Genomic DNA, 11650 nt, shown 5'->3' on the forward strand with positions numbered 1-11650 from the left:
AGATGCATCCCATTGATTCTCTCACTGCTAATACTGACATGTGAGCTGAGAAAATTAGGGGGTTTTAACTTTTCTTTCGATGGATCATGACAATTTTATTTTGGGTACAGATTACTCTTTAGTAAATGTAGCCACACCTAAAATATACTACTTTGGTATGAATCAGAGCTGGGTCCTGGAGCCAGAATAAACTTGCCTTAAGTCCTGATGGACCTGAATTGACAACCATCGGGCACTCACTTTATTGATATCTGTGGTAGGACAGAGAACTGCTTTTTATTCTTCCTGACTCTGTTACCTCACATAATTAAAATTTAGAATGTCATAATCGCTCCTCAATGACAAAAGGACACTTTATTTTGGCTCATACCCTTTGAGATGGAGGAAGTTTTGAACATCAACTTGTGGTGTACAGTTTCACAAGTGCAGGTCTTGGAAGATTTCACAAAATTCTTTGCACAAATATATGCATGCTTACTTTTGAATATTAGACTGAAAACTCAATAGGGATTATGTTCCATTATGAATCTAAGCTTTGAGAATTTGAGCTTTGAGAATGCTTTTTTGGGGGTGTTAATCTGATATAGGGAGAGAGGATAACCTTCCAATCTAGATGCATAGATTGCATATGCAAACAGGAATGGAAATTGCCTACAGAGCCTTCATGCTTCAAGTGCATTGGGTGATTATTTTTATATTCAGCTGTGAACACATTCTGTGGTGATATTCCACTCCTTTTGTTTTACAGTATCAAATGAAGACTGAGACATTAAAAGCAGGGTGTAAGAGAAATGAAAAAATGTCAGTAAAAGCAGCTGCTGAAAACCTTATTAAAAAGGTATGCATGTCAGGCTATGTTCCTTCTGTAATGTATATGTTTGTAATAACAGCTCTGAATTCTGCAGGGACCTATAAGTAATGAAGAAAATTGGTCAAGCAAAAAAAGGAGTTATTGGAAACTTGAGTGCTGTTGAATTCCATAATATGCAAACTGTACATCTGCATAAAATAAACCTGTGCCCTGCTGATAGCTTTTATATTGTTCCCCTTGTATATATCAATCTGTTTGCTGGGTTGAGTTTACTCCAGTAAATGTTTTATGGTGAGAATTATGTCCCCAATTTCCATAAGTAGTCAACATTCATTGTCAACTTACTATCAATAACAAGGCAAAATATAAAACTGGACAGGACAGAGAGTGTATCCGAAGTAAAAGTTGCCCTCTTACTTAGAATGGAAAGCTGCTGGTGTTAATATATCTGCCCCAGTTGAGGAACAGAATAACGAGGGGGGAGAGGAGAATGATCAAAGCATTGCAAATATTCCGGGAAGGAGGCTACAGTGTAGAATCAAGTCGAAGGTCACCAACACAAAGAGCCAGGCTGTGCAAAAGACAAAAAAGAAGGAAAACAAAAACAATGATAAACTGTAGTGGGGAAAAACTACTTATTTGCCTAGAAAGACAGAAACTAAAGAGGCAGGAGTAGAGTCTGAAATTGGAAAGGAAACAAAACCTATTGACTTGGAGCAAAAGTTGCACAAAAGGTGTAATGTACCAGAGTACCAAAAAGTGTATATTTGAAACTCTTAGAGTAATGTAAATGAAGAATAAAAGGAAAAACCTTGTGCTCAGCAAGGTTTTGAGATGGGACAGGCATACCTTACCAGGAAAGCCTTGGGCTCTTTTTTGGTTTCTTTCTTGGTTCTGCTCTGTCAGAAAAAGGGCCTGAGGGAGCTGTCTTGAGTAAACCTGACGATAGCAAGCTGGTGGAAATTATCAAGCTAGAGAAGTAAAAGAAAGAAAAAAGTTCAGTATTTCCTTGCCTATGGGAATATGGAATAGTAGAAGGCAGGAGGGAAAGGGTGATGTGGGAGAGTTAATATGTTACAAAGATGGTGGTCTGTTGGAGGCTGTAGTGTTCATTCCTCTAGATAGGTTGCTTGGCATAATGAATGCAATGCCTGTCAGATGCCTGTAAATGTGGTCTTGAACTGCAGTCCTGGACTTCAGCCACGGTCTTTTAGTAAATACTTTCTGAAAACATGGTGTTACAGGATCTGCTCCACAGAACTCACTTCGCAATAAGTAGACTTTATGGGGCATACTCTGGGGGAAGATGATGATTTATGTACTCAATAATCTTTCCTCTTCTGCCCTGTGGAGAAATCTTCAGACTGGCCAGCAGGCCCAGAATCAAGGAGGGTGCTAGGCTGCTGCTGGAGAGATGATTTTATACTTGAGTACTGGAATTCCTTTTTGGTCCTGCCATCATCAGTATAGGCTATTTATTTGTTTCTTAACCCATGCAAAGTACTTCTTTAAGAATTAATACATACATCCCTTTCAAAACATCAACAGGCTTTACAGAAAATGATACATCAGCAAATCTGAACAATCTTTAATTCACTATTAACTCTAACCTTGAAATCAGGCTAACATTCAAATGTAACTGTTGCATTCCTGTGCACCACTATATTTGGAATAGACTGTTTTGACTGATAACACAAGAAGTGAAGAAGGGCTGCTCTTTTATGGGACTCCCCCCACCTGCTGTTGGCCATCTGAGGGCTGGGTGTCTAACGCAGGCAAATTAATTAATTTTTTCCAGTGGTTACCGGAGAGAGCTAGGACAGCTCCATTACATTTATCTTATAGTGCCAAAATCCTCTTTGCTCATTACAGTATGGGCTGGAGTTCAAGTCTTCCTACAGCCTGAATGGTTTATAAAAGACAAGTTCACTGTGAATTCCCAGGAAAAATCAGAACTGCTTGTATGAGATGTTTTCCCCAGGTTTGTTCAAATATTAAGTCAAAAACTACAATCTGTTTGGCTTCAAGATGAGGAGAAGCAACATTTATACAACTATGCCTAAGTACATGACACAAAATGCAGGTATATTATTTACTTTCTGGTCTATATAAAAAAAAATATCAAATTAACAAGTCTATTCTTTAGTGCGACTGGCTAATTCTCAGTGTAATTCCATTTAAAATTCAAGTCTCTTCTGTTTTTAAATATTAGTTTGACAGACAACAAATAAGAAATCTTAAAGTTGGTAAATACCAACCATATCCTTGAAAACTTTGCAGCTGACTTTCAGAGTACACAGCCACTTATGTAACTGTGGATATTACCAGCTGCACCTCCAAACTACTGAGCTGCTTTATTTTCAGATGTAGCTGTGGAATAACGTGTAAACTTACTTCCACTTAATAATGTCCTTGAAAGAAATCTCCCAGAAAACACTAAAGACCATTGAAAGAAGAAACATCCAAGCTGCTCCAACTAAAAGAATATTGGTTTAAATATGCTCTATGCAGGCACCATTACTTGAACACAGGTTTTATTGCACAATAGAGCTGATAGCAATGATACATCTTCCCCCTAAACTTGTCACTCCTCCAGATAGCAATACTTAAGTAGGCAAAGTATGTCACATTTTATGGCTAGGAGAATGCCCAGGACACTAAGTCAATCTCTTTCAATTTGGTGTCTCGCATCAGTGAACTAAATACTGGTTTAACAGCTGCCACAGACTCCACTGCACACATCATCTGAAGATATGATGTACTAGAGATCATGCTAGGGTGGTACATCAAAATAATGGGAACTGGTTTTTTTTCCAGTAGACTGGACACAGTGGCCAAGTAGAGTATGCTTCACACTATAGCATTGATTAGTTTGTCTGTAAAGGACAAGAATAAATAAAAGCCACTAAGATTCATCTGTGTATGGTATCAGGGTACACGCTACTATTGTAAAGTGTGAAAATGAAGTCTTTCTTCCTTTATTTATTCTACTTGCCTCCGGGTTAATCAGCTGTAGCACCAAACTTAACTCCTTTCAGTTTTGCACAAAAGCCTATAATATATCACAGAATTAGGATCACAGGTGGCTTATCATCAGTGAGGCAAGAAGTTCAGCTTAAAGTATGACATAGAGGTTTATTTTGTATTCCCTTAACAACTGTGTAGTATGCAGAAACATGCAAATGGTTGAGTTCAAATAGCCGTTAACATTTTTATTATTATTGAATACTGACATAATAAGGAGGTAATGCCATAAAAAGTTCATAATAAAAGGTACATTACATTCTCTTGGTAGTAGCGTTAGCCTCAAAGGCACTGGGATGGGAGACTAGAGAACACTTCAAATGGATAGCAGTCCAGGTGCAGCCAAAGGAGAAGTACACTTTAAAATAGTGATTTTCAAATATTTTTTTTGACAAACAGAGCATGCTTACCCTGAACCACGGTCTTACAACCCATGATGCACAGTACTGGGTGAACATACAGCTTAATCTTTTCCAGCAGACCAGTTGGAGGTGATTGACCAGGCTGAGACATAGGTCAGTTGTCCCTGAAATGCAATTTGGGAATGAATACCTAAAAATACTTACTCTGCTACTAGTCTGGTCTTTGTCTATAGCCTATGTCAAACTCCTCTCTTAAATTTGAGTTTCCTTTCATCCAGGATGGGAGAGGACCCATTATCTGTACCAAGAAGAGAAAAGACAAAAAGAAAATGGGCACCAAATTCAACTGAAATGTAAGGCGGTGCAGTTTTCCCATTTATTTAGACAATACAGCTCAGTTAAAGCTTAGTGCAAGAGCCTGCATAGCTAGATGACTGGGCAGTTACCCATTCATGGTATGCTGTATCAGGCCTGAAGTCCTGTGACAACCTGTGCCTACTCAGGAACTGTTTCATCCTCCTGTCTACTCATAATATTTCCACATTATATTGTTTTGTTCCCATTTCCAGTCCCAAATTTCTGCTGTCCTGATGTTGTAGTTCTCCTGTACCAGTTTATCCTATTCCTTTTTCTTCTGCTCTTACTCTCTACACCACTTCCAGCAGACATTGCTGTGTTGAATCTTGTCTGTTTGTCTAGGGAGCAGAGGATGAAGAGCCTTAATTCAGTGGTGTCATATCTAAGATCTGCCAAGGCGGTCTGGGAAAATTAGTGATCTTACAGTGAAAAGGATAGTGGCACAAATGCAAGAACTTTGATGCCCTCTTCAGCATGCCTCTATAATAAGTACAGTGTGTGCTGCTTTTACTTAAAATATTTTGAAAGTTAAATCTTCAATTTTCAGTTCCAAAAATCATAACAACTGGCAACAGATATCCAAAAGCGGCCTCCAAAGAATAAATGTGCTTTGACATATTTCTTTGTTCTTTTGAAGTAAATGAAACAATTAGTCCAAATGAAGCACTTAATCACTGAAACCCAGAGGAATTTCTTGGCTGCTGACAAATCGTGAGCAATAATAAAAGAAGAGAGTGCAGAAAGGAAAGAGGGGTCATGAGAGTAGATAGTCTATGGGTGATGAACAAAAGCCAATTTCAAGGACTCTTGTGCTGGGTTAACTTCTGCTGAAATGTTCAGTTTCTGTTTCAAAGTGTTCAGTAAGCCAAAAGTGTTACAGTGGATTGTATGAGTGTCTGCAAAGTGCTTCATGCACTCGTTTTATTTCTATCTTAAATAACTGATGATCTTTCAGTTTCATGTAAAACACTGTCAGCGGAGATCTTTATTTCTGTTAGTAGAAAGTGCATTCACTTGCAAATGTAGCTTGACTCGTATAAGGACAGGCTGAACTTTCTACTTTTCTGCTTTATGTTAAACTCTATTTATTTTCTTTTGCAATCATCTTGCTCATCTCCGCCACATTTTTCTGTTTGCTTAGCTTTTTATCCTGTCTGACTGCAATTGCTTAGGGCACAGGTTCTGTCCTTGCTGCTGTAGGTCATGCTCACTGCATCTGCAGTCTTTCACTGAACAGCGCCTTCATTCCAGAGGGATGTGACAAGGCACTACAATAATATACAAACCATATATATGTGCATGTGTGTGTGTATTGAGATCAGTCAGGATGTGTAATCTCAGTATTACCTGACGGCACTTACACTGTTCTCACTGCTGAAGAAAAATTTCTGCCTTTAAAATCCTGGGATTCATGGAGGTGTTGAGGTAGCTGTTCAGCCTCAGAAGTGATCAATATTTTAAGAAAGTAAAATCTATATAATGTAGAAGAAGATGCTGACATACAATTAAGTGGCTTTGTATCCAGAACATTTCATGAAGTAAAAGAATGAAACAGAAATAGCTATGTGGTCCTTCAACACTTTCTAATTCCCATTTTAGAAGTCTGTACATTTGGGGAAAGGTGTTAAATCAGGTATAGTTTGGAGAGATGCAGTTATCACAGATGGATTAAAAATTTATCTGACCAAAGAGCATATCTCCTATTTTGCTGCAGTGCATCTCATGTAAAGGATGCAAACCACAATTCTTCATTCCTTCTGCACACTCTAAAACTGTGTCCTTGATGCTTAAGTCTTAAACAGGGGCGTACAAGAAGGCACCATGGTTTGAAATAGGAGAAACGGGGAAAGAGTGTACTATCATTCAGCTGTACCTTTGTCCATCCTTATGAGCTGATTTTGGTTGGCACAGATCAGGAGGAGTCTCAGGACAGTGTCTACGCTTGTCACCAGTTTGTATTTTAGGGGATAGTTGTGTGGGTGTGTTTGGAGCGATTTGTAGGCTCAGCTACTCTGCCATTGAGCATGCCCAAGTGGTTTCAAACCTACTCACAGAAATAGGTCAGGCTATGCCAGAAAGTCCCAGTATTTCAAAGGTACAATTGTGCCATTTTACCTAAAGCTGTTTCGTTACCTATTACAAAATCATATCCTACACTAATGCTGCATGAAGTGTCCCTAAGATATGCTACACCAGTCACCCATCAGATGCTGCAGGCCAAACCCACTGCTTTTGTAACTCCATGGACTTCAGAAGTTTCCATGAGAAAAGAATTTAGTCCATTTTAGCTAACTATAATATAGTGTTCTTTGCAACTTCCCAGGTGTATAATTCTCATAGCCTTCTTTCACAGAGTAAAAGAGATTAATTTTAGAAACAGTAGATTTTACAGATCCCAGGACATTTGCCCTAACCATTATTTTGCTTTGAGTAAGTAGGCTCTCTGGCTAACTTTCACTTGTGGGGAATTATATCATGGACATATTAACAGCTACACCCCAGTTAAAATGTGTACTGCTAGGGCTTGTCTTCAAGCCCAATGTGCTTGCTATTATTTCCTATCTTAAAATAGGTGGTAAGTACTAAAATTAAAAGAAAAGAAAAGAAAAAAAGGTCAAGGTCACACTGCAGCTGCATTCTCATTGAGAATTCAGATGGAAAACACAAGCTAATCTATACAAAAATAACACCTAAAAAAAGACACCTGAATAATTTTGGACATGAAAGAAGATTTTAAAAGCCCCATGGTCTCATCAGCTTTAGTAATACCTTAGAGTTGTAATCACCTTTCTGGGTGATGGGCAGACAGAAGGATGTTTTGCTGGAACCTGGTCCTGTTCTGGGAAGTCTGTAAATCCATTTTTCATTAGATGCATACCATTAAGTCCCATTCCAGTCATGGTCACTTCAAGGTGTGCTGTTGCCTTATCTGCTTGAAGGGTGGTTGAAGACCTTCTATCTTAATTCCTACAAAGAACCACGAGTGTAATGTTCTCAGGGGCAGGAAAGGACTGTTGATTCCTGTCTTGTGGCTTTTACTAGCCAGTTAATCCTAAGGAGGTGTGTGACTGGAAGCTTGTTTCTGTTATGCTTCCCTGGACGTCCTCACTGGGTGGCCTACACAGTTCTGCAAACTAAGTCGTTCTTGCTTTTAAGATGACTTCGCTTGTGAGGACTCAGGAAATCCTTGATGTTGCAAATAACCAGGTGGTCCCATAATTATTTATAATTGAGCTGATCAGTATTTTGGAGCAAAATTTTAATAATTGACAATAGACTTTATTTTTAAAGTAAGATACCCACCTATGAAATTGATTTTAAAATGTTGAAGAAATTTCTGCAATTCGTAAAGTTAAAAAAAATATTTTTGCAATTATATGTATTTTCCCTGGTTCACATTTTTCTCCTCTACAGCCATCTAGCTAATTTTGAAAATTGATTTCCCCTGAGCTAAAATGAGGGGGAAATGAAACAGGCAAAAAAGGGGGAAAGAAATGGAAGTCTATAAATGAAAGATATCTTTTAAAGTGCTAAAGCAAAAAGGTGAAAGTCTTGGGAATAGGGAAAGAAAACTTGAAATAAAGTGAATCACAAGCAGGAGAAAGAGTGTGGAGATTATTAATGAAATTGCTTTCCAGCTTTTCTACCACTTTGTCTCAGCAAGCCACAATGCCAAATTGTCAGCGTAGTTCTAAGATGGAGGTTTTAGTGTCCCTTTCACAATTCCATTTCAGGGCTATGGAAGAGATATTCCAATCTGTATTGAATTCTTAGTCTTACACATGTGCCTTTTCCCTATAAATAGAGAATCAACTTTATTGTTTTTTCAGCTTTCTCAGCAGGGAAGATTGGCCTCTTTACATTGGAAGACTTCTGTCTGTGGTGTATCTATTTCAGAGCCTTCTCACCTGCTTTAGAAAAGCTGGGTGAAATAGTAAGTTACCTGATTTTGACATAAAATAAAAATCAAAATAGTCAGGAATAATGGAGTAAGCAAATTCACATTTCGATTTGAACAAATCTATAACTGATATTAATCTAGTATTAATAGATTATTAACTCAACATTTATTAACATTTATATGCTAACAGATTAAAATGTTGCACATATGAACCATGTACTGTTCTGTTCATATTTAAATATTTGCCTGTGTAATATTTTCACAGTAGAATAAAGAGTAGCTTTATGTTGAGCCAGGCTACTTACTGACTGGAAGAACTGTGCTGTGTTAAAACAATCTTATTCAAACCTTCCTGCTCCCATTGTGGGATTCTGCGCAAGGGCCATCCTAATACGTTCTCAGTATCAGCAAAGATAATAAGGTCAAATTATTCCATACACTACAGAATACTTTCTATGGATGCTCTTGTAATATTAAAATTTAAAAGCCCCTTAGGCAAATACTAAAACCACACACAGTTGTGCTGTCTGACTGATACCACTGATGCAGGAGGAAGGAGAGGACACAGGGCTGGTTAGCAAGTGGAAGCTGTGGTAAGTGTAGCAATGGCAGTTAGACTGTATGTGAGGTAAAATAATTGTAAGTCAATCAGACAAAATTTCTGCTAACAACAGCCAAATACAGCCAGCTTTCCTCTAGCACAGTAAAGACAGTGGAAGCCTCACAGAACATACCATGATCGTGGGGTCTGTTCAAAATACCTTTCAGATAGTATTTTGGTTCTGTTCCTACCAAGTCTTAACAACTTGGTTAATTCTGACCATTGCACATGTCCAGAGAAGTCAATTTTAAGCCTGCCTATTTGGCATGAAAGAAATACTTGAACAATATATGTAAATGTTTGATTTCCATATGGTCTGATCCAATTAAGTCAAATTGGCATCTTTACATTAATTAAAGAGGAGCCCACTCAGCTTTTTTGAGTCCTCAATCAGAATAATTGCCCTGAAATCAGGATCAGAGGCTTTTATTTTTCATGATATCTTCTAAGTTATATAGGGCATATCAAGTGTAAGAGATTGGTTTTGAGCCCTGCCACGATTTGGGTTATTTTTTCTCCATTCTGCTGTTCATGCAGCACTAAATCTTCCAAGTAATGTTCCTCACAAGAAGAGAGGGAAAGGAACAGTGCATACCAAGAAGGTAAAAAATTGTAATGCCGTGTACAGCATGATCTTCAGTCTTTACTTACCTGGTTATAATAATGACAAAACTGTTGGGCTTTTCAGATAATAACCTGTTTAAAGCTCTTGGAAAGTGCCCGTTTTTATCAGCATTAATTGCTTCCAGTGGGACCAAGCATTAGTAAAGGTAAATCTTCACATCATCAGCGACTAATTAGGACAAGTGCAAAGGAAAGAGAAGTAGAATAAAAATTGTTCTTATTATTCTTAATCTTACTAGTTATTTTGTTCTGGGCCTAACAGCACACTTTTGTGTCTTGCATGTAATGGTACATATTAGTGTTATAAACATTGTCTAAATTGGAGGACTTTTTTTTCCTTTATCCACCCTTATTTTTCATGTATTTGTGTAAATGCTACCAATTCATGTTTGGTTTTGATGCTTCTTTCAGTGGGAAGCCACAATTGTGAAGATCAAGTATGCAAACAGCTTAGTGACCTCTTCAAGGAATACAGACACTGCCAAACAGCTTGAGGTTCATTTTTCCATAGTGACTTTACCTGGACACATACAAGAAAACATAAACTATGCAGTAGCTAAAGAGGAAGTATATTATTTATTTCATTTTTCTGTTAGCTGTCATCATGTTTACAAATTTAAGTGGAATATACTCACTCATTTGGCATTTTTGGAAGATTGGTGATGGAGAGATGAAAGAATAAGATAATTTTAGTCTTGAAATAGGTTCATACTGTATATAGTATACTATATGTATAGTATAAGGTATAGCTATAGGTGTTTTATATTATATATGTAAAAGTAGTTTCTCTAAGTGTACCAATACTTATAAAGCTTGATTCCTGTGTTTACTCAGGGCCTTATCTGACAATTTTATAGTGATATCCCTGCTGGTTTGATGTAGTAATCCATTACAATGTAACCAAAAGTAAAAGGAAATCAATAAAAATAGAAAATAGAAAACCATTTTTTCCGCAGCTGCTCGCTATCACTTCTGAGAATGAGCAGGCAAGTCCACATTTCCAAGCGCGCAGCAGCCCAGACAAGAAGTGAGTCCTTTGCTCAGAGGTTCTGCAGCCACTGTAGTTCTTCAGGACAGCAGCATGAGCTGGTCAGTTTGTCTTCAGGGATATGACAAGGTGAAATTTTTTGTTGTTTTCCCTGGATATTAAAATTCTTTAAGGCTCATGAGGGTCAGGTTTAGTAGCCAACTTATCTTCTCTTTGTGTAATATATAGCTTTCTAATATAAGCATTATTTAATCTCTAAACCAATGCGTTTTTCAACAGTATAAGAGTAGAGTACCTCACCGCAGTCACTCTTTAGGGCATTAGAGAATAATCTGTATGTAAAAAGCAGAATGTTGTGATCACTCCTCCTTATTGTGGTTCCTGATTACCTGACTTGCCAATCACACATAGGATTTTCCTTAATGGAGGTAAGTTGCACTGACCACAGGACCAGCTGATGTGGTGAACTGTAAAACTTGGAAGTTTAATTTATGCTATTCCATGTTTGTTCTAAGAAGAAACAGTCTGGTTAGGAAAAAAAAAAAGGCTCTAAAGAATGCATTTTAAATTCAAGAAAAGAAGCCATTCCGTCACATTAAATGTTTCCAAAAAATGATGTGCTTTTGAAGGCATTTTTGTGACCTTCTTTATTAATGTTAATGTTGTAATTAGCTTGCTACTATTGTAAAATATTATACTGTCATATGTACACAAGGTAGACTCTCCTGTTTAATATCTTGTTGTATGCAAGTGAAATACTGATAACAAGTTTCTGAGTACTTATTTCCTTGAACAACTGTGCATCTGTTTTTTAATGTTGACCATCTCTCCCAATTTGCTTTTGGGACTTGTATGTTGGACTGTGTCAAAAACATTTATGCCATGCAAATTTATTGTAATCCTCCCACTCTTCACCAGACCAGTTGTAAATGAAGGAAAGTAAGCCAGGTAAGCATTTGGTTTTGATAAGCCTTTGCTTTTC

General features: G+C 37.5%; 1 long non-coding RNA gene across 1 annotated transcript in view; it reads left to right on the plus strand.

Annotated features, from left to right (window-relative positions):
* LOC142056019 (uncharacterized) overlaps positions 1 to 10729 on the plus strand; it is a 64299-nt gene extending 53570 nt beyond the window's left edge. The window contains exons 4-5 of the long non-coding RNA XR_012660167.1: positions 8385 to 8488; positions 10092 to 10729. This is a non-coding gene — a long non-coding RNA (uncharacterized LOC142056019). The remainder of the gene's footprint in view (positions 1 to 8384; positions 8489 to 10091) is intronic.
* Positions 10730 to 11650: the final 921 nt, after the last annotated feature.

Source organism: Phalacrocorax aristotelis, chromosome 4, assembly GCF_949628215.1.
Source record: "Phalacrocorax aristotelis chromosome 4, bGulAri2.1, whole genome shotgun sequence".
Lineage (NCBI taxonomy): Eukaryota > Metazoa > Chordata > Aves > Suliformes > Phalacrocoracidae > Phalacrocorax > Phalacrocorax aristotelis.